The following is a 24835-nucleotide window of genomic DNA, read 5'->3' on the forward strand; positions in this document are numbered from 1 at the left end:
GTGAACACCTTTTATGAGGAGACTTATATCTCAAAAACTGAAGGTGTTACAGACATGAAAATTGGTATTAGGAATCTCCTTTGAAAATAAAGAAACACGTATTTTTGTGTTTTTGTATAATCCGATGAATAGGGGGTGAACAGGAGTGACAAACGGGGTGAAATTTAAAAAAGACTATATCTGCAAATTACCTCAGACAGGTAACATATTACAGATTTGAAAACTGGTATTTGGAATTTCCTGTAAAAGTAAAGAAACATAATTTTTTTTCGGAAAATCCACTTAGGGAAACTGAAAAAGGCGGTGAATTTTTAAAATTAGCGTATCTACAGTATATCTGAAAAATTTAACATGTTGCAGACGTGAAAATTGATACTTAGAATCTCCTTTAAAAATAAGGAAACACGTATTCTTTGGTTTCCGGAAAAACACTTAACGGGAAGGGGGGGAGTTAAAAATTGAAAAATTAGTTGAACTATTTGTATGAATATATATACCCAAATATCTAAAGATGTTACAAACGTGAAAACTGGTATTTGGAATCTCCTTTCAATATAAAAAACAAGCATTTGGGGGAGGGGATCAAATTGGTAGGGGAGGATGAAAACGGAATTCCTTTTTACGAGGATACATATATATCAAAAACTGAAGATGTTAAAGTCGTGATATTCGTATTTGGAAGCTCTTTTAAAGAAACGGGTACTGTTCATACAAACAAATTATCATTATAGAATGTTATACCTTTCAGCGTTCAGTCTGCAAGCCTCTGTGAATTTACTGAACGTCGCCACAATCCTCGATTTGCAACTAGTGTTGCGGCCTCATTTAGTTCTATACCTCTTATCTTTAAATCGTTAGAAAACGAGTCTAACCATCGTCGTCTTGGTCTCCCTCTACTTCTCTTACCCTCCATAGCAGAGTCCATTATTCTCCTAGGTAACCTATCCTCCTCCATTCGCCTCACATGACCCCACCACCGAAGCCGGTTTATGCGTACAGCTTCATCCATCGAGTTCATTCCTAAATTAGCATTTATCTCCTCATTCCGAGTACCCTCCTGCCACTGTTCCCACCTGTTTGTACCAGCAATCATTCTTGCTACTTTCATGTCTGTTACTTCTAACTTATGAATAAGATATCCTGAGTCCACCCAGCTTTCGCTCCCGTAAAGCAAAGTTGGTCTGAAAACAGACCGATGTAAAGATAGCTTCAATTTAGTCTTCGAGAGGCTAATTTTCATACCATACTCATTGCACCTATTTTCAAGTTCCAAGATATTAGACTGCAGGCTTTCGGCACAGTCTGCCATTAAGACCAAGTCGTCAGCATAGGCCAAACTGCTTACTGCACTTACACCTAACTGAATCCCTCCGTGCCATTTTATACCTTTCAGCAGATGATTCATGTAAACTACGAACGCAAAGGTGAAAAATTACAGCCTTGTCTAATCCCTGTAAGTACCCTGAACCAAGAACTCATTCTACCATCAATTCTCACAAAAGCCCAATTGTCAACATAAATGCCTTTGATTGATTTTAATAACCTACCTTTAATTCCATAGTCCCTCAGTATAGTGAACATCTTTTCCCTCGGTACCCTGTCATATGCTTTCTCTAGATCTACGAAACATAAACACAACAGCCTATTCCTCTCGTAGCCTTTTTCAATTACCTGGCGCATACTGAAAATCTGATCCTGACAGCCTCTCTGTGGTCTGAAACCATACTGGTTTTCATCCAATTTCCTCTCAACGACAGATCGCACCCTCCCTTCCAAGATACCAGTGAATACATTGCCTGGTATACTAATCAATGAGATACCTCGATAGTTGCTGCAATCCTTCCTGTTCCCTTGCTTATAGATAGGTGCAATTACTGCTTTTGTCCAATCTGAAGGTACCTTACCAACACTCCACGCTAATTTTACTACTCTATGAAGCCATTTCATCCCTGCCTTCCCACTATATTTCACCATTTCAGGTCTAGTTTCATCTATTCCTGCTGCCTTATGACAATGGAGTTTATTTACCATCCTTTCCACTTCCTCAAGCATAAGGAATAGGATAGGAAAGGCCTAGAAATGGGAAGGAAGCGGCCGTGGCCTTAATTAAGGTACAGCCCCGGCATTTACATGGTGTAAAAATGGGAAAGCACGGAAAACCATCTTCAGGGCTGCCGACAGTGGGGCTCGAACCCACTATCTCCCGATTACTGGATACTGGCCGCACTTAAGCGACTGCAGCTATCGAACTCGGTCATTTACCTCCTTCCCATGAGCTTGGCTATTTGCAACACCACCAGAATGATTTCCTATTACATTGAGAAGGTGTTCAAAATATTCCCTCCACCTGTCCAGTGATCCCCTGGGATCTATTATGAGTTCACCTGAATTACTCAAAACACTGTTCATTTCCTTTTTTCCACCGTCCAGAAAGTTTTCCCTGCTGCTTGACCTAGCCTTTCCAGGTTATTACCAAAATCTTCCCATGACTTCTTTTTGGATTCAACAACTATTTGTTTCGCGCTGTTTCTTTCATCTACGTATAAATCCCTGTCTGCCTCGGCCCTTGTTTGGAGCCATTTCTGATAAGCCTTCTTTTTACGTTTACAGGCTGCTCTCACTTCATCATTCCACCAAGATGTTCGCCTTTTCCCATCTTTACACACCGTTGTTCCTAGGCATTCCCTTGCTGTTTCTACTACAGCATCCCTGTATGCCACCCATTCACTTTCTATACCCTGAACCTGCTTACTGTTTACTGTTCGAAACTTCTCACTAATCATATGCATGTACTTCTGTCTAATTTCCTCGTCCTGGAGATTCTCTACCCTTATTCGTTTGCAGACAGATTTCATTTTCTCTACCCTAGGCCTAGAGAAACTTAGTTCACTACAGATCAGATAGTGGTCTGTATCGTCGAAAAATCCGCGAAAAACTCGTACATTCCTAACAGATTTCCTGAATTCAAAGTCTGTTAAGATATAGTCTATTATGGATCTCGTACCCCTAGCCTCCCATGTGTAGCGGTGAATAGCCTTTTGCTTGAAGAATGTATTCGTAACTATTAAACCCATACTAGCACAGAAGTCCACCAAACGCTTCCCATACCCATTAGCTTCCATATCTTCCCCATATTTACCAATCACCCTTTCGTATCCTTCAGTTCTATTCCCAACTCTCGCATTGAAATCGCCCATTAGCACTATTCTATCCTTGCTATTGACCCTGACCACGATGTCACTCAATGCTTCATAAAACTTGTCAACTTCTTCCTCATCTGCACCCTCACATGGTGAATACACGGACACAATTCTTGTCCTAATTCCTCCAACTGACAAATCTACTCACATCATTCGCTCACTTACGTGCCTAACAGAAAACATGTTGCGTGCAATGGTATTCCTGATAAAGAGCCCTATCCCAGTCTCTGCCCTTCCCTTTCTAACACCCGTCAAGTACACTTTATAATCTCCTATCTCTTCCTTGTTATCTCCCCTTACCCGAATATCACTTACTCCTAGCACATCCAGATGCATCCTCTTTGCTGACTCAGCCAGTTCTACCTTCTTTTTTCCATAAGCCCCATTATTATTTATAGCTCCCCATCGAATTCCATTTCGTTCGCCAAGTTGTTTCCAAGGAGTCCCTCGCCTGTCAAATGGGAGTGGGACTCCATTACTCCCATAGGTCCGAGGCTTGCTTAAAATGTTCTGAGCTCGATAAATTCATGAAGCAGGATGCTACCCTACTTACACATAGTCCAAGTGAGGATCTCTCCTCTAACGGGTTATGGACCACTGGTGAATTGTATAGTCCTAGCCGCCTGAGCACAAGGAGGGCCATGACTCAGAACATGCCCGAGATGCCCACTCCCATTCCATAGCAACTGGTATCCCGACTCTCAGGACCACTTACTACGCCACTCAGCCGTTGCCCATGGTTCACGAACTAGGACGTGACTACAGAAACCCACAAACATGAACCATTTCATTTTTCATGTTCATTTTTGGAAAATTCACTTAAGTGGGGAGATTGAAAGGAAGTGAAAAAAATAATTCTTTTTCTTGAGAAACATATCAGAACTGAAGGTTACAGACGTCGAAATTGGTATTTTGAATCTCCTTGAAAAATTAAGAAAAACACATTTTTTGGGTGGGGGTGGGGGAAACCAACTTAACAGACGGGGGTTGAGTGAAAAAAAGAGTTGAATACTTTCCATGAGGATAATTATATCTCAAAAACTGAAGATGTTACAGACATGAAAATTTGTATTTGGAATTTTCTTTCAAAGTAAAGAAACAAGCAGTCTTTTGTCTTTGGAAAATCCACTTAAGGGAGGGGTGAATTAATTGAAAAATTAGTTGAATTCAATGTATGAAGATACTCATATCTCAAAAACTAATGATATTACAGACGTGAAAATTGGTATTTGGAATCGCCTTTAAACATAAAGAAACACGCATTTTTTGGAGTGGGTCAACTTAACGGGCTGGGGTGAAAAATGATTAGAATTATTTTTATGATGTTACTTATATCTTAAGAACTGAAGATGTTAGAGGCATGGAAATTTGTATTTATAATCTCCTTTCAAAGTAAAGAAACACTAGTTCTTTTGTCTTCGGAAAATTCACTTGGGGGGAATGAATGAACTGAAAAATTAGTTGAATTCTTTGTATGAGGATACTTACACTTAAAGATGTTTAAAGACGTGATAATTCGTATTTGGAATCTCCTTTAAATATAAAGTTACATGCATTTGTTTTTGTTTTTCGGAAAATCGACGTAAGGGTTGTGGGGTTGAAAATAAGTAAATAAGGAGTTGAAATATGTTTATGAGGATATTTTATTTTAAACACTAAAGCTGTCACAGACGTTAAAGTTGGTATTTTGAATTTCCTTTCAAAATAAAGAAACACGTAATTTTTTTGTTTTTGGAAAGTCCCCTTAAGGCGGGAGAGGGGTGGAAGGAAGTGAAGAAGAATAATAATAATAAGAAGAAGTTGAATTATTTTTATGAGTATACATTTATCTAAGAAACTGAAGGTGTTAAAGACGTACAGGCATGAAAACTGGTATTTGGAGTCTCCTTTTAAAATAATGAAACACATATTTTATTGTTTTCGGAAAATCCAGTTAAGGGTCTGAAAGGAATCGGAAAAGCCGCTGAATTTTTTAAAATGAGTACCGGTTTATCTACGTTATAGGTCAAAAACTCAACATGTTAGAGACAAGAAACTTGGTAATTAGAAAGTCCATAAAATTACAGGAACATGTACCTTTTTGTTTTCAGAGAAGGCACTTAACGAGGGGAGGGGGAAGGAGTGAAAAGAAGTGAAAGATAGTTGAATTCTTTTTATGAGGATAATCTTAAAAACTGGAGATGTTACAGATGAGAAAATTGGTATTCTCCTTTAAAAATAAATTAACATGTATTTTTGTTTTCGAAATATACACTAAAATGGGGGTTGGGGGTAGGGGCAGGACTAATCAAGGGGTTGAATTCTTTTTATGGGGATACTTATGTATATCTCAAAAACTGATGATGTTACAGATGTGGGAATAGGTATTTGGAATCTCCTTTAAACATAAAGAAACATGTATTTATTTTTTCGAGTTGAGAGAAGACTTTCTCACATGTACATTTCTATGTCGCTTGGTCGTCTTAGCCCCAAAAGGTAATACCTCAAACATGGTTTATAAAGACTTTCTGCGGTAAATGAAATTCAATTTCTTGGCGAGTTTTTTTTTTTTTTTTTTTTTTTTTTGTCTTACGTCGCACCGACAGATATATCTTACGGCAAAGATGGGATAGGAGAGGCCTAGGAATTGAAAGGAAGCGGCCGTGGTCTTAATTAAGGTACAGCCTCGGCATTTGCCTTGTGTAAAAATGGGAAACCACGGAAAACCATCTTCAGGGCTGCCGACAGTGGGGCTCGAACCCACTATATCCCGATTACTGGATGCTGGCCGCACTTAAACGACTGCAGCTATCGAACTCGGTCCTTTCCTATCTCATCGTCACCAAAAATTACCTGTATAGTTAGTGGGATGTTAATCATACAGTAAGAACTGGAAAAGATAAAACTGCTTGCCGACTTGTATAATCATCTCCGTTGACTTGTTTATGCAGAAGGAAATCAACCAGCTGTGATTAATATGTGTAATTTTAATTAATATTAATGCAATGTGTTTTTCGTTCTTTCAGTTCTGTAGATCTTAAGATACGCCAGGTTGCTTCAACGTTTCGGATAGGTGAGCGCTTAACCAACTACTCTACGCGCGGATCGTTTAATTGAAAAAACTGTAGATAACTAAGTAAATTAACATGTTATTGACGGTAGCTATTATCCATGGACTCGGGGAAACATGTGCGTTCTAACATCACCGGTGGCCATACTTGACAGAACTCCACATGGTTTCCCGTTTCAGTTCCATGCAGATGCTTGGTTTGCACCTTTCTCAGAAGCTACCGTCATTTTCTCGCATATCCTGTCTGTTAAATCTTCAGCCTGGAGAAGTGGTTGCATCCTTACCCTTGTTATTTTCAAGCATATACAATTGTACTGTCATGACCTAATACCCGTTATTGTATAAATGTCGTTAGTATGTTGCTATATAGTTGCTCAAAAAAGAAAGGAATGAGCGCATGATATTGAATGTTCCTCGAATTTAACATTTTATCAGATTTAATTTTGATTATTACCAGAGGACAGTATAATTTACCTCTCGTGTAGATACAAACCCTGGGGATACCCACAGCAAACATCTGTAGGTTCAGTTGTTTTAAAGAACAGCGTACCTGTGAAGAAGAGTTTAATAGAAAACTTAACAATACCGGTCTCTCTTCCTACACAGATTTAGTACAACGAAATATTTGGGTTTAAGCTCGAAAGCACTGTTCCTCACAGGTACACTTTCGCTGAAACAGCTGAACCTATAAGTGTTTGTTGTGGAAATTACCGGGGTTTGTATCTACATGGGAGGTGAATACATTATGATAATAATTGTCTGATAAAATATTAAATATGAACAACATACAACACCATGCGCTCATTCTCTTTTTGAGTGACTATACATGTGGCTTATAACTTCGATGTGCACAGTTTTCTAACAGAAAAAAACACAAAGATCTGTTGTATTTCCTCATTCTTAACCCACATACCATTGTGTTTTATTTCAGATGTGCTGAAGAACCCTGAACGCAGGTGGTGGAGTCGTGGTTTAAGAGACAAGATATCGCAGATAAATACCGCTGAGGTGGTATGCAAAGAAAGGTGTGTAAGCTTATTTCTTGAAATAAACATGAGTACCGCAGACGATCCTTGTATGAATGAGTAGACTACAGGGGGTTTAAATGGTGTTCAGTTCCATGCAAATACACAGTTGGTACCTTTCTCAAACGTTACCATCATTTACTCGCCTATCCTGACTGTTAACTCTTCAACCTGGAGAAGTGGCTGCATCCTAATCCGTGTTATTTTCAAATATACGCAGTTGTACTGACATTACCTTATACACGCTATTGGGCAGATTTCGAAGCATGATTCAGTCGTCCCTTCCAATGTAGTTTTATACCACCCACAGTATTCATTCCGCCCTGAAAACATTTGCCCTGCCGGTCTGCTCAGACAACACAACTGGATATCTTGGTATTTATCGCCTCACCATGATAGGACGCCGTAATGTTATACTCGCATTGAACACTTCTAGATCATATGAACATGACACGCCAGCGAAACACTGAATTGATATTGTGACCGCCGTAAACCTAATGCACAGTGTGCCGTACGGAAACGTAGTGTAGTTAGTAAAGGCGTGGGGGAGCGGGCTTGCATATCAGGTGGGAGGTTCGAGTCCAGGGCGAAGCCTACAAATTTTAGAAATATTTGTTTAATACGTAACGCACGCAATGTAAGTCCAATACCCGATTTCATGCAAATTGTGTGTGAATGAATGTGTTTGTGGCCCTAAGAAGGGCCCATTAATTAGCAGGCCGGACACATACAGACCGGAAATAATAGGAACACAACTGTCCTGACAATGTATTATCGCAGCAAATGCTCGATGTGATGACCGTTTTGGTTTATGCACATTCGGACCCGGTGACCAATAGATCGGCTTGCGCGCTGAACCATTCCAGGTGTAATTGCTCGGCAGGCCTCCGTGGTGGATTGCTGGAACTGGTCGGAGTTTTCCGGCGCTTGAGTGTAAACGACGTTTTCAAACGTCCCCAAAGAAGAAGTTTAACGGCGTTAAATACGGTGATCTGGCGGGCCAGGAAACACGGCCTCATCATCCTATTCATTTCTCTGGCAGTTCCTCGTTCAGATGGTTACGAACGGGCAAAGTCGAATGTGGTGGAGCTCCATCCTGTTGCAACCACATCGTCAAACCATCGTGCAAGGGCACATCCTCCAGCAGCAGTAGGAGTTCCTGTCGCAGAAAGTGCAGATAGCGTGGGCCCGTTCAATGGCCTTCAAAGAAATAAGGTCCAATCAGGCAATGCCCCAAGATTCCACACCAAACATTCACTTCCCATCGTACTTGATGGGCTACCTGTTGCACCCAGTGAAGATTGTCCGGACTCCAATAGTGCATGTTGTGGCGATTGACATTCCCTTAATTGTGGATGCGCGATTCTTCCGAGAACAAGATATGTGATACGAATGCTGCATCATTGTCCAGCCTGCCCAATAGCCACCGACAGAAATCCATTCGAGCTTCGAAATTCCGTCCATGGAGCTCTTGGTGTAGCTCAAGATGGTATGGGTATGTTCATGCAGTATTCGCCAGACGGACGGCTGGCTGGCATTTACCTCTCATGCAATCGCCGTAGTACTGATGTGTGGATTATTACGAACTGCGTCCAGAACGGCCTCTTCTGTTTCACCCGATGTAACGGGCCTATCGCGGACTGGTGGCTGGTTCGAAATCACGCCTGTTGTCCTTAGGCGTCTTTCAACATAGCGGCATGTCGTAGCAGCCGGGTGTCGCCTGTCGGGATACCGTTACTGATACAGACGTAGTGCCTCGCACGCGTTTTGTCTTGTTTCTAGAAAATGAGGAGCATGTCAACGTATTCCTCTGCGGAAAACATGCCGAATAACAATAGAGATTACAGTACATTCAGGCCCTAAACAACGGAGTATGCGCAGGGCACAAGATGAATAACAGTGCCATTCTACTGTTTGAATGTGGCAAACGTGGGCCTGTGTTTACGTATTCAAACATCATACCGATGCAAAAAAAAAAAAAAAAAAAAAAGGAAAGGAAAAAAATTCAACGATGCAAAATTCGAACCGCCGCTGGCACATTCCGTCGATTGCTAGGCGAATGCCTAACCACATCCGCTGCGTTACACTGCTGGAAACATGCTGGTAGTACGACGAGAGCAGAGTAAATGCGCCATCCGGTTCGGTGTTTAAGACATTAATTACTGCACTGTTCTTTCTTTTTTAATCGGTTTACCCTCCAGGGTTGGTTTTTACTTGGGACTTAGCGAAATTTCCCACTCCTACCGCCTCAAGGGCAGTGTCCTGCAGCGTGAGACATTGGGTCGGGTGATACAACTGGGGAGAATGACTAGTACCTCGCCAGGCGGCCTCACCTGCTATGGTGAACAGGGGGGCTTGTGGGGGGACGGAAAGGTTGGATGGGATAGAAAGGAAGAGGGAAGGAAGCGGCCGTGGCCTTAAGTTATGTACCATCCCGGCATACGCCTGGAAGAAAAGGGGGAAACCACGGAAAACCACTTCTAGGATGGCTAAGGTGGGAATCGAACCCACCTCTACTCATATGACCTCCCGGGGCTGAGTGGACCCCGTACCAACCCTCGTACCGCTTTTCAAATTTCGTGGCAGAGCCGGGAATTGAACCCGGACCTCCGGGGGTGGCAGCTAATCACACTAACCACTACACCACAGAGGGGAGCTACGGCACTGTTACCTAGTTTTAAGCATTAATTCCCGTGTCTTGGTTACACCCGGTCACGAGGCACGACACTTTATGATAGTTACATTGTAAAAGGACGTTGCTACATAATTTCAAGGCGTCATGTTTTGCGAACGGATGATGTAACATTTCGCTAGGGTTCAGAACCTTGTGCAAAATATGCTCACTGATAATTAGTACCATACAGTACTAATAGGGAATAGCCTCCCTATAACCATGTGTACGTTAGTTGGGCTGCAGCAAACGATATTGGAAAGGGGCTGCTGAATCATACTGTATAGTCTCTAAAAGAAAAAAGAAAAAAGAAAAAACGGAACTGGACAATATTTTCATGGTGAAATTCTCCCTCGAGGTTTGCCTATTATCACATCGTCATTTGCCATAAAACCCCAGGAGTAACTCCTATGGATATGGTGATGGCTGGAAATAGTGTCACTTCTCACTTACGAGCAGGGTGCCTCAGACGAATAATTGTTCACCGAGCTGTACTAGGTGAGTAGCTGAATACGGAATGGTGAGTTCAATGTTGTTGTTGCTGTTGTTTCATTTCAAGAAGTCAGGAGCATCACAGTCAGGAGTGTCATGTGAAATCTGTCTGACAGCCCATTGAATGTGCTGCTTGTATTGTATACGTACATATACAGTAAAATCTGTCAAGTTAACCACCTTTTTAACATGACCACATTTTCATGGATCCGGCGAATTATATGTATACCATATACAGGGTGAATCACTTACATACAGTCCGGCTCCATGGCTAAATGGTTAGCGTGCTGGCCCTTTAGTCACAAGAGTCCCGGGTTCGATTCTCAGCAGAGTCGGGAAATTTAACCATAATTGGTTAATTTCCCTGGCACGGGGGCTGGGTGTGTGTCGTCTTCATCATAATTTTATCCTCATCAAGACGCACAGGTCGCCTACGGGAGTCAAATCAAGAGACCTGCATCTGGCGAGCCGAACTTGTCCTCGGACACTCTCGGCACTAAAGGCCATACGCCGTGTTGCCATACGCCAAATACATAGTACATACAATTCAGTGTGTTTGGTTGCCTAATGTATTGGGCGTTTAAGAATTTCGTTTCTGCGACTATGGTGTAAACCCTACTGAATGAAGCAAAACCGTTTCAGGTTGTCTGAAACATCCTCATAATATTTTTCTAAAACAGTTGGACCCTGAAATGCAGAAAATTGCGCTATTATTCATACCAAACACTCAAAACGTTTTGTTTGTTCCAAACAGTTTCAATCATGCAGAAGTTGTAACGAGTCTACTTGTTTGAAACAAACACTCGGAATCAAAGACGACTCTCCGTTATTTGGAACATCTATACTGCACATGGTACCAAGGAAACCAATAATAATAATAATAATAATAATAATAATAATGTATTATTACTGTTATCTACAGTAGTATTGTAGTACCGGTACGGTAGAGTTCATTTGATTATTCATTTATTTATATTAAATGTTCAAAATAGCCACCTTCGTACTCAGTACACATTGTTATCTTTCTCAAGAAGGATTCACGCACTCGAAAAAAAAGGGTGGAATTATTCAAATGAAACTTTAATTCTCTCTATCAAATCATTTTTGTCCGCTGGAAGATCTTGATAATTCCATTAAGAACAAGTCCATTGAAGTCATATCAGAGGATCGTGGAGGCCATTCTCGTGGACCATTGAAACCAATCCATTCATCCTGATATAGGCGATCGAGAGCGGCGCGGGCAATAAGATATGTGTGTGCAGTGTGTCAATCCTGTTGGAACCACAAATTAAGCCGTCCTGCCAATGGAACCTCTTCCAAGAGAATAGGGAGTCTCTCTTCGAGGAATAGAGCATTAACGTGTCCAGTGACGTTTCTTTCCATGATCTCGTGGGCTAATACCAGATTTCCTATGAGGCCACCCCACTCGTACACTGCAAACGCGTTCCGGACATGCAACTCATTCCTGCAATGTAGATTATGTGGTGCATAATGGTGTTCATTCCGCCGATATATGTACCCACTATGAAAAGTGCACTCATCCGTCCAAAGCACGTTCTTGAGAAACGGGTCATTTTTCACGTTATTTACAGCGACACGATCGAATATCCAATCACAGAATGCCAACCGACAGAGTGGGTCTTCAGGATTCAGACGTGCGGTATGGCGTTTGTATGGATGCCACTGCACGGCCTGTTTAATTATTTATATACTTTCGACTGCGAAAGACCTGTTGCTGTTGCAATTTTTCTCGTGCTCGTATGTGGGTTTTCTTCTAACGTTTCGCGTACAGCCGCCACTTGCAGAGGTGACCCTCGCCTTTGCCGACGCTGTCTAGTCGTATTGTGTCATTTGGCAGTATTAGTCACGCAAGAACTACTTTGAAGTGCCCATGACATGGATGTATCCTATCGGGAGAACGTTGAACATATAACTGTGCTGCTTGTCTTTGATTGGAACGATATTCGCTATAAATTAGGATCATATCTGTACGTTCCGCGTTCTAATACCTCTGCCTCTCCATTGCAAAGTTTCTATATAGACTAAAATGTTTTCCCTACGAACTCCGTTGGACAGTTAGGGAAACGTAAACTAAGTTATAACAGTAATACGCACCTCCTTCATATTGGCGTTCGTTTACTGAGAAAGAAATGGTGCCAATTACACTTAACGAGGATAGCACGTGAACAATCCAACTGATAAAGACAACCAGGTCATCAAAATGTCCACGCAGTTTGTTTTCATATTAATAGAGATTAACGTTGTTAGGTTTGTCCATTTCTGTGATACATTGATCAGCACAATCATAGATTAGATATTTAAGTTGTCCCGCTTCAGATCTTTACTCACAGAAGTGTAGTTCTCAAACGCCCAACACATCAGGCAACCCAACACATGACCTTTATGTAAGTGAAAGAACTGGCGGCTACTGTAGGTGTACCTCGTCATCACTCATAATTTATCAGACCCCCACATTTAATATCCATTTGAACAGTGCTTGTGTGTATCGATATTATAGTGACGAAGGAAATAATTCCTTACAGTGTTATAGAGTCTTCTCTCTTCTCTTGCTACCGCTTTTTACCACACCTGTGGAGTCGCGGGTGCGAACTGTGTCGTACATGTCGATTTGGCCCTGTTTTACGGTCGGATGCCCTTCCTGGCGCCAACCCTATATGAAAGAATGTAATCACTATTGCGTGTTTCTGTGGTGGTTGGTAGTGTAGTGTAGTGTAGTGTGTTGTCTGAATATGATGAGGATAGTGTTGGGACAGGCACATACACCCAGTCCCCGAGTCTAAAGAAATAATCAGAAGCGATTAAAATCCCCTAATCGGCCGGGAATCGAACCCGGGACCCTCTGAACCGAAGGCCAGTACGCTGACCATTCAGCCAACGAGTCGGACTTACAATGTTGTAGAGTACTTGCGTCATAATTAGGTACTTCGGTATGTGACGGTGTAATATGTAATTGTCTAATTGTACGCAGCAACTTTCAGACGATGTCCGAAACGCAACGTAAGTCGTGGACGTGGGATTATTTCGAAGAGATGCCACATAGCACATTTTGTTGTGTTGCGTGTACAAAAGAAGTAAAATACTTCAGCAGAAATACTTTCGGGATGATTCTACACTTAACACATAATATTACTGAAGGGGAATCGTCGCAAACACACCTACGGCCGGGTCTGCGTCACAAGAAGTTACCTTGTTGACGATTGCGAGGTATCCAGGTAGGTGTACACAGTATCTATAGATATTAACAAATTATACAGGGTTATTCGGCTTAAGATGTCCACGTCAAATAACTCGTGTACCGTATAGGGATAATGACATTCTGTTTTCACGTTCGTTAATGGTATTAAGGGGTTCATAATTGAACATGCAGTGCTTTATCAGGCTTTTGACAAAATTTATAGACACACAAGTTTCCATAACATTAGAACGTTATTTCACGCAATGACTGGTGATGATATACTTTCAAGATTACGCTCGTAATTACTGGGACGTCGCACAGATCGCAGCACAGGAGAATCGGTCGCGAGAATTTCGAGATCTGTGACCTTAGTCTCCAGAGACAGGGACGGTGGACTGTGGTGACCCTCACCTTGGGGGCCACGTTTCCGGAGTATCCGATGGACCTCATGGCATGTCCAGGGTGAATCGGGTTTCCTTTTCTTTGATTATTATTATTATTATTATTATTATTATTATTATTATTATTATTATTATTATTGTTTATTTACTCTGTTTTTTAACCGTTTATGCCCATTGCATGCCAAGGTCACTGGATCACTAGTAAGGGTTGATCATGGCCATGTGGCAGTGCATGGAGGGAATGATTGCCTTTTATTGTCAGTTTATTTTATTTGGCTGTTTTTATTGTATGTCGTTTAGGCTATACCAAATTTGAATCATGTATTGGGTAGAAACCTGTGAGATTCAATAAATATATAGTCACCAGAGTCTCTAGCGACAGCATTTTCCATCACTAGTGAATACCGTCAGAAATACCTGCATAAAAAAGGATTTGAACTGTGGATCAATTTTCAGATCTCAAAGACCTTACTGGTACCTTGCCGTTTCATCGACGGCATACTTCTTACTCCCAGGAAGCGCGGTGCTTGTGCATGCCCCTTTCACATCTTATTGATGTTTGCAGCGTTCATTTTGGTTATAACACAACAGATCACTGTGCACAAGCTACTGCCTGGATCGCATTAGCCGTACATGTATTATAACAACACAATAAGCCGTACGTTTGTAGAAAAGGCCTACACCCTGTTTTCCAGCCAATCAATCAATCAATCAATCAATAGTGATCTGCACTTAGGGCAGTCGCGCAGGTGGCAGATTCCCTATCTGTTGTTTTCCTAGCTTTTTCCTAAATTATTTCAAAGAAATTAAAATTTATTGAACATCTCCCTTGGTAAGTTATTCCAATCCCTAACTGCCTTTCCCATAAATGAATATTTGCCCCAATGTGTCCTCTTGAATTCCAACTTTATCTTCATGTTGTGATCTTTCCTACTTTTAAAGACGCCACTAATATTTATGCGTCTACTAATATCATTCCAAGTAGACACTTTTGGATGCTTCTGCCACCACCTCTACCTCCGGCCCTCGGGAGAGGCCTCCACCTCATTGACCTCTAGCAAGGTCATTGACTATGCTGGCTAAGACTGCATGCTTAACCTCACAGACGCTATCTTGGAGGGACTTAACCTTACTTCTTACGCGGAAGAGAGCAAGCCTAACCTAACAGCCGCTATCTTGGAGGGGGCTAACCTCAGATTTACGACGAAATGCCCTTCCTGACGCTATCTTGCCAGATGCCTTTCCCGACGCGGATTTCGCACAAGAGAGCATACCTAATCTTACAGTCGCTATCTTGGAGAGGCCTAACCTCAATTTTACGGCCAGATGCCCTTCCAGACGCCATCTTGAATAGTAGGGCAAAGGGCATACTCAAGGCGCCATCTTGATTAGTAGGGCAATGGGGATTCGCATAAGAGAGCACATCTAACTACATGGAGGAGCGTAACCTCAGTTTTACGGCTAGATGCCCTCCCCGACGTCAATTACATAAGATGGTGGCTGTACACGGGCTCTTATGAGACTAACTCCTGGAACCTGGGTCAGGGGTTACTGTGCAGGATGGCGGTTATACATAGTCATTTATGAGACGGACTAGGGGCGATAGCACAAGATGGCGGTTATACACGGGTTGTTATGGAGAAACCTGGCTGAGAGGCTACTGCGGAAGATGGCGGCTATACATAGGCTCTTATGGAGAAACCTGGCCCAGGTGACACATAGGACTTAAGGTGACGGCCTAGGGGCGATTGCGCAAGATGGCGGCCATACACAGGGTCTTATGGAGAAAGCTGATCCAGAGGCTACTGCACAAGATGGCGGCTATACACAGGCTCTTATGGAGAGAGCTGGCACAGGGGAGACATAGGATTTAAGGAGACGGCCTAAGGGCGATTGCGTAAGATGGTGGCCAAACACACGCTCTTAGGGAGAAAGCTAGCCCAGGGGCTACTGCGTAAGGAGACGGCCTAGGGGTGATTGTGCAAGATGGTGGCCGCGTACAACTTCCTAGTGCTAGGGCCTCCGAAGCAGGATGGTTACTATACATTGGTTATATGAGACTAACTTTAAGGAAATGGACCAGGAGCTAATGGCGATACATTGTTCTTATAGGCCTAACTCTACAGAGCTGCCTCAGGGGCTCACAACTTTTAACTTATAACCTATTAGTTTGATTAGCCTGACATTCGAGAAATGAAACAAGGGCTACTATGCAAGATGACTGCTATACTGTATTCGTATAGGCCTTAACTAGAGGGCTGCCTCAGGGGCTCACAACTTGTAATTTATGACTTACTAGTTTTTCCATCCTAACTTTCGGGGGACTGAGGTAAGGGCTACTATGTAAGATAACTGCTATACTCTATTTATATAGACCTTAACTATAGGGTCGCCTCAGTGGCTCGCAACTTGTAACTAATAACCTATTATTTTGATCAGCCTGAAATTCGAGAAATGAGGCAACGGCTGCTATGCGATGTAGCTGCTATACTCTATTCGTATAGGTCTTAAAAAGAGGGCCTCCCAAGGGCTCACAACTTGTAACTTATAACCTATAGGGCCGCGCGCTACGGCCTCCGACACGCCGAGACAGTAGGATGTCGTCACCTTATAGAATACTGTCGAAAGAGGCTACTAAAAGGGACACGTGACTTAAGAGAGCATGGGTTAGCGAACTCAAGGTCTTTAGCTGAGTCTAGGCACGTTGCATGGTAAGCTGTCGTCTGTATAACCTCCTTGGCCAACTGTTGGGGAAGGCACTTCTACTTGAGGTGCGGTTGAGCAGAGTAATTGTCACTCCCAAGGATTTGAACGTTGAGCTGACAAACTCAAAACTAAAGAGCTTAGGTGTAATTCAAATATCCTCACCCTGATTGAAATGTGTGTACGGTGAAGGTGTACTGACTACAGTAAATGTGGACACATGTACATCTCAGCAGAAAAACGAATGACTTTGTGAGCTAAGCTGTATTTTCCGATCTGGCCCCGTGGTGTAGGGGTAGCGTGCTTGCCTCTTACCCGGAGGCCCCGGGTTCGGTTCCCGGCCAGGTCAAGGAGTTTTACCTGGACCTGAGGACTGGTTCGAGGTCCACTCAGCCTACGTGATTAGAATTTAGGAGCTATCTGACGGTGAGATAGCGGCCCTAGTCTAGAAAGCCAAGAATAACGGCCGAGAGGATTCGTCGTGCTGACCGCACAACACCTCGTAATCTGGAGGCCTTCGGGCTGAACAGGGGTCGCTTGGTAGGCCAAGGTCCTTCAAGGGCTGTAGTGCCATGGGGTTTGGTTTCGGTTTTAGTATTGAGCAGAGCATTCGAAAAGTGGGATACTTTCCAGTGTCTCCAGGTCTCGTCCATGTGTACAGCCGTCGTTTGTGGTGTTGAAAGATAGGAAGTAATTTAATATTCCTGACAAGAATAGAAACGAATGTGTCTACCTTTCCTTGTGCAGTTCATTTTCGCTGCTTATTGTCAGAGAAGTATTCCATTTTTCTCTCTGTGCCTCTGAATTCTCGCATGTTCTCTCAGTCAATTAACTACTGTTAGTGGTCTCCACCTAGTCAACAGTGAGGAATGTTTGTATAATAAGCGAACTTTCCTCGAAGTGATAAAAACGCTGATGTTAAAGTTTACAAGATAAATTTAGAACGTTAGTAAGACGTATGGTCTGCCTCTGTGGTTTAGTGGTTAGCGTTGATTAGCTGCCACCCCCGAAGGGCCGGGTTCGATTCCAGGCTCTGCCACGAAATTTGAAAAGTGGTACGAGGGCTGGAACAGGGTCCACTCAGCCTCGGGAGGTCAAGTGAGTAGAGGTGTGTTCGATTCCCACCTCAGCCATCTTGGAAGTGGTTTTCTGTGGCTTCCCACTTTTCCTCCAGGCAAATGCCGGGATGGTACCTAACTTAAGGCCACGGCCGCTTCCTTCCCTCTTCCTTGTCTGTCCCACCCCTCCACAAGGCCCCTGTTCAGCATAGCAGGTGAGACCGCCTGGGCGAGGTACTGGTCACCCTCCCCAGTTGTATCCTACGACCCAATGTCTCACGCTCCAGGACACTGTCTTGAGAAGGTAGAGGTGGGATCCTCGCTGAGTCCGAGGGGAAAACCAACCCTGGAGGGTAAACAGATTAAGTAAGTAAGTAAGTAAGTAAGTAAGTAAGTAAGTAAGACGTATGACTTGTGATCCCAGTGAATAGAGAATCGTTTGATGAAGAATGAAGATTGAACCAAATTGTAAATGCTTTACGGAGGATAATTTTATTTTCTTGCAACTTAGGAAAATGTTTTTGAAGCCCGAGTTGTATCAAGTGTGCTAAAAACTTATAAATTAACAACATAAAAGTATATTTGAAAAGATACGAGCTACGTAATTGCAGGTGATTACACTATACACCTTGATCATCTATCTGTGGTAAACAGGAGATTATATGAATAATATTATATGAATAATACATGGACACCGGTGTGGTGCTTATTTCCTAAAGAGCTAGAAATAACGGGGTCATCGCTCTGTATCAAATCCTATATAATTCTTGTTAAGCCATGGACCGGGCACGGAGGTTTTCGCCTGGAATTTTTACAATGATACCCATTCCATCTATGAATTCTAAGGAACCTACTCCAGCTGAGCTCATGCACCCCCAAACCATTAAACAACCTTCACCGTGCTTCACTGAAGGTATCAGTTTTTTTCTTCTAGTTCTGTGTTCTTTCTTCTCCACGCCTTTTTGTCATGTTCTTGAAAATAGTAAACTTACTTTCATCCGTAAATATAACTTAATCCCAGAATGCTAGAGAAGCATGTTTATAGTCTGTAGCATACTGTAGCCTTTTTTCCTATTTTCTGGGGTGATTAAAGGTTTTCGCCTGGAATTTCTACAATGATACCCATTCGTATATAAAACTTTTGAATTTTGGAAGCACAGATATTAAGTTTTAAATCATTTCCTAGTTCAGACCTCAGTTTTGCATCACTGATTCTAGGATTTTTTTCTTAGCTTTCCTGAGGATTAGTCTCTTATTTCGATCGTCTAGTTTGCATGAACGTCCACATCTGAGTGCATTTCTAAAAGATTTTCTCTCACCATACCTGTCAGTAATTCCCTGAATTGTAGACCTTGGTCTCTTCACAAGTTTCGATATGTCCGAGAGCGATTTACAGGAATCATGAGCCCGGATTATAATTATTCTCTCTTCTTCTGTTGTTTCTTTCATTGTGCGGCCCATCTTACTGATTGACTGTATCACTTGTTGTTTAGAACGACTGAAACACAACTGACTTGGTACGAGACATGACCTTTACTGCTTACCTGCGTTGCAAGGGATGTCATCAAGGACTTTGATGCGACGATAAACCACCTGTACGAATACTTTTTATGCATCTATATTACGAACTTATTGGATGATACGTTTGTTAAGACAAACATTTCTAAAGTACTATTGTTATTTCCGGTTCTTAATAATATTCATATTTCGCGAAATACCGAAATATAGAAAAATAGCGAAATTTCTAGCGGCCTATGGACAATGCATCAACTACAAACGACAACATCGCTTAACGTTTGAGGTGTACGAATACTTTTTTACATGATTGTAGTGTTCTTAAGCTCCATACTTAAATTTGCAACCTCCTCCCCCATGCCCACCACAGATACAGTAGGAAGGGACTAACGCACTTGACCAGTCGTATGCCGTCACTGAGACTTTTCCGTGCATCGCAAACAAACGGTGCGCATCATCCTGTCCATGTGTACGAATACAACTCGTACACCCGTTTGTCGATACCAAATCTTCCTGCCTCTTGTAAATAAGTATGATTTTAATTAACGAATTATCATTGACAAACCACGTTTTAACCCGTAATGTACGTTTTATTTCATTTTTTCAATCGTTATTGCGAACATATGAGATTTGATAAGAAATTGAAGCCTGTACGAATAACAGAGCCACATACTGTACGTACCCAACATAGACCGCACAGAAAAGATGTGTATCATTCTCAAAAGAGTAAGTGCCAACCATCAGCATAGTTGATGGATCATTTAAGGTCTTAAGATTACCGTCGTCGACACTTGGATGATTTAATTAAAGAAGCGTTCAGTAATTTGATTTGATGATGTACCGTCGTAAGACTTGGACATCTTTGAACTCAGATTTGTATCTTATGAGTTACAGTGTAAAGTTTGAAAAACTGATAACTGGGTGGACTGACATTTATCATTGAAATGAAAGAAACATCGACTTTAATTGAGATTAGGACGCTGTATCTTTCGTCCATTTTTTTGTTATTTGCTTTACGTCGCACCGACACAGATAGGTCTTATGGCGACGATGAGGCAGGAAGGGGCTAGGAGTGGGAAGGAAGCGGCCGTGGCCTTAATTAAGGGTACAGCCCCAGCATTTGCCTGGTGTTTAAATGCGAAACCACGGGAAACCATCTTCAGGACTGCCGACAGTGGGGTTCGAACCCACGATCTCCCGAATACTGGATACTGGCCGCACTTAAGCGACTGCAGCTATCGAGCTCGGTTTTCGGCCATTTCATCTGTGTGCCCACCATATTCCGAATGCCAGCCAACTCTCACTTATTTCGAAGTGCAAAAATGTTTACTTTTGGGTTTGATTTATATTGGGATAAAAACGCCACGAAATGAGGTTTTGCCAGCATGAGGTAAGAGAAATCACTATTGGAAACCAAATGCATTGACACAATTCCTTGCCTTGACAGTACTAGTCAGACAATTGAGTGTCGGGCATATCTGGACTAGCATCCAGTTGCCAGAAGTGTTAACGTGGTCACTGAGAAACAATAATAGAAACCACATGGTGGCGAGCATAAAAAACAGAACCCATGCCCTCTACGGCAGCCCACTTAAAGCAAGAACAGTAACAGTCATCATCATCATGTGCGGCTCCTTGGCTGAATGGTCAGCTTAGTTGCCTTCAGTCCAGAGGGGTACTGGGCTCGATTCCCGAATCCTTAAATGTTTAATTCTCATGGCTCGGGGACTGGTTGTTTCTATAGTTCCTATCACCCCTGCAACTGGCATATCACACACAACACTATCCTCCACTACAATAACATGCAGTTTCCCATACATGGCAGATGTCACCCACACTCGTCGGAGGGTCTGCCTTACAAGTGCTGCACCAGGCTAGTAATAGCCATACGAAAAAATAGTCATAATAATCAGATATGAAAAATTATTTTCGTTTTTGCAACACTAACGTTTACCGAGCGAGTTGGCCGTGTGGTTAGGGGCGCGCAGCTGTGAGTTTGAATTTTGGAAATGGTGGGTTCGAACCCTACTGTCGACAGCCATGAAGATAGTTTTCCATGATTTCCCATTCTCGCACCAAGCAAATGTTGGGGCTGTACCTTAATTAAGGCAACGGCCGTTTCCTTCCCACTCCTAGCCGTTTCCCTTCTCATCGTCGTCATAAGACCTATCTGTGTCGGTGCGACGTAAAGCAACTTGTAAAATAAAAGCTAACATGTGTGTGTTTACGAATCTATGAGATTGTAAGGTACCAGTTGAAGAGTATTATCGTAAGGTCAGGTAGTAAATAGTGTGGTAGCTGATGTGAACGCAGAATATTACTGTATCAACTGTTACTCAACAGTGTTGTGCTGCTGTCCCTATCTTGTCATTGTTACTTGGGACTGAAGTCGTATTGCTGATCATGATAAATAATAATCTTTCTAATGTTATTTCCTTTACGTCCCACTAACTACGTTTACGGCTTTCGGAGACGCCGCGGTGCCGGAAGTTATTCCCGCAGGAGTTCTCTTAAGTGCCAGTAAATCTACCGATACGAGGCTGACGTATTTGAGCACCTGCAAATACCACCGGACTGAGTCAGGATCGAACCTGCCAAGTTGGGGTCAGAAGGCCAGCGCCTCAACCGTCTGAGCCACTCAGCCCGGCTTCATGATAAATAATCCAATTGAAGGGTCTTGGCGTGCGATCATGATACTATTTGCTGATATGAACGCAGAATGTTACTAGATCAACTGTTCCACACCATCGTATAACTCTTAGGGGACTGACATTGAAGTTGCATTGTTTCTTGTGGTAGTGAAATTGAAGGGCATTAAAACGTTGGAAACTGACAAGGGGACATTCCCTACTCTTCACCAACGATTTTGCTCACATTTATAGACCATGCAGGGCTTGGCTAGAAATGAAAGTACCCGAAGTGGGAACTCTAGATGGCCAAGCGTATAGAAAATAAAAATAAAAATGTTGACGCGGCTCTCGCACCATGCGTACGCCGAGTGGTTGTTGGCGTAGCAGTAAGAGCTAGGACTAGTAATTCGATGGTCGTGGGTTCGACTCCCTGTATGGAGAATATTTTTCTCAATTTTTATATTATTCATTTATTTTAATTTATTTTACTTATTTATATGCAAAAGGCATATAGGACGTCATTTTTTTTAAATGAGCGCACAATTGTAGAAAATTTAGAGTTGCGTACTTTCCCGACGTGTTCAAACAGAATTTTTTTTCCTCCCTCCTTGGAGAAAGTGCCATAAATGTGAATAGTCATTTCGCTGTAAAATTCGTTTTCACCTGACAAGTGAAGGTTGCTCCTGGCGGCTGTACACAAACAATAGATTCTTGGCGCAGGTAGACAATGACAATGAAATCCCAATTTTTTACCTTTTCTATGCCTTTTGCGTATAAATAAGTTCGTTCGTTCGTTCCTTCGTTCGTAATCTGTTTACCCTCCAGGGTTGGTTTTTCCCTCGGACTCAGCGAGGGATCCCACCTCTACCGCCTCAAGTGCAGTAAACTGGAGCTTCAGACTCTGGGTCGGGGATACAACTGGGGAGGATGGCCAGTACCTCGCCCAGGCGGCCTTACCTGCTATGCTGAACAGAGGCCTTGGTGCGGGGTGGGAAGGGATAGACAAAGAGGAGGGAAGGAAGCGGCCGTGGCCTTAAGTTAGGTACCATCCCGGCATTTGCCTGGAGAAGAAGTGGGAAACAACGGAAAACTACTTCCAGGCTGGCTGAGGTGGGAATCGAACCCACCTCTACTCATTTGACCTCCCGAGGCTGAGTGGACCCCGTTCCAGCCCTCGTACCACTTTTCAAATTTCGTGGCAGAGCCGGGAATCGAACCCGGACCTCCGGGGGTGGCACCTAATCACGCTAACCACTACACCACAGAGATGAAACGTATAAATAAGTAAATAACATTAATTATTCACCTCTTTGCGTAATTGGAAAATGAATAACATAAAAGTTGACAGAGAAAACAGTCTCCACACGGGGAGTCGAACCCACGACCATCCAATTACCAGTCCGAGCTCTTACCACTACGCCAACAACTGTTCGGCGTGCGCGCTAACGTTAGTGGCTTATACGGTGCGAGAGCCGCGTCAACATTTTTATTTTTATTTTTATTTTCTATACGCTTGGCCATCTGGAGTTCCCACTTCGGGTACTTTCATTTCTAGCCAAGCCCTGCATGTTCTATAAATTTGTTCGAAATCGGTGGTGACGAGTAGGGAATGCCCCCTTGTGAGTTGTATGCCTGCTTATTATAGTTTAGTATAACTGGATTAGGGGGATGTTAAGCTGGAAAACACTTGGTGTTGTGAAGACTGAGTTACTAGATCAGCTGTAACGCAGCACTTCTGCTCCTATCTTGTCTTAGTCGTCATTGACCTGGACCGTATGACTGCACTCGTTTGCATGGAACCAGTTCTCAAGTACTGGAAGTGCAGGAACACACTAGTACAGCAGAACTGTTAGCATGGTCCATGAGCGACTGGAGAGGAAAATAAGTTTTAGTGACTAATTACACATATCACTTTACGATGTCCTTAATATTTTATTGAGAACATGGGCTACCGTCAGAGCCACTCAGCTCGGTATGATATCTACGGAAAGCCATCGCCTCCGACAGACGTGCTAATATCCAGCAAGATTTCGTCGTCATGCTGCTATTCTGTAACGGTACCTACAACGCAAACCATTGTCTTTCGCGACATGTACACTGCGGTTCATTAAAAACTCACTGCCAGGAACATTAATTTCAGGCAAGGAAATCCGTACAGTCCTCAGAACTGCCCAGTACCAGCTTACACTCTCTCATTGATCAGATCCATGCAGACGCGTAACACACCTGAAGCACGAGGGGAGATGGTGAGAGCGAAGGGCGGGAGATGTAACATGAACCAAACATGCGTAGAGGAGAAAGTAGGCCTACATGATTCCCCATCTGCCCATACGCACCTCTGGCTCTACCTTGATATGTGCTACAGAGGAGACTTAGGGGAGGAACCATGTGGGCTCCTTGAAGGTAACAATCGTACTGTCGTGTGTCAACTCATTGAGGTTCAAATTCTTCTATTTCTTTGTAAATCTTTTGTGCGAAGGCAGGCTGAAATGTTAGCGGTCTCCACCATGACTTTATTGTCAAATGGCATCGTGTTCAACCATTGTAAGAAAGAATGACCCTTATTTTAGTCAATATATGCCCTATTAAATGAATCTACATTAATAATTGTGCAAGCCCTGTCAAAATAAAACTTGATATATTTTGCACTGAAATATGCACGGATATCGAATTTGGACGCAAGAAATTCAGATGAAAGGTAACATTCACTAAGACCTTAGTAAGGCGATTCGTGTTTCATTTCACCGGGCGAGTTGGCCGTGTGGTTAGGTGCGAACCCCACTGTCGGCAGCCCTGAAGATGGTTTTGCGTGGTTTCCCATAACATCATTATAAAATGTCTTAAAGAAACAAAGGAGAGCATTTTGTAAGAAAAATGAAATAAATAAAATGAACG

At 42.6% G+C, this 24835-nt stretch overlaps 1 long non-coding RNA gene across 1 annotated transcript in view; it reads left to right on the forward strand.

The window, feature by feature from the left end:
* Positions 1–24835, forward strand: part of LOC136862819 (uncharacterized) — a 427778-nt gene that overhangs the window by 390468 nt on the left and 12475 nt on the right. Inside the window, exon 5 of the long non-coding RNA XR_010859067.2 lies at positions 7181–7274. This is a non-coding gene — a long non-coding RNA (uncharacterized lncRNA). The remainder of the gene's footprint in view (positions 1–7180; positions 7275–24835) is intronic.

Source organism: Anabrus simplex, chromosome 2 (assembly GCF_040414725.1).
Source record: "Anabrus simplex isolate iqAnaSimp1 chromosome 2, ASM4041472v1, whole genome shotgun sequence".
In the NCBI taxonomy this organism is placed as follows: Eukaryota; Metazoa; Arthropoda; class Insecta; order Orthoptera; family Tettigoniidae; genus Anabrus; species Anabrus simplex.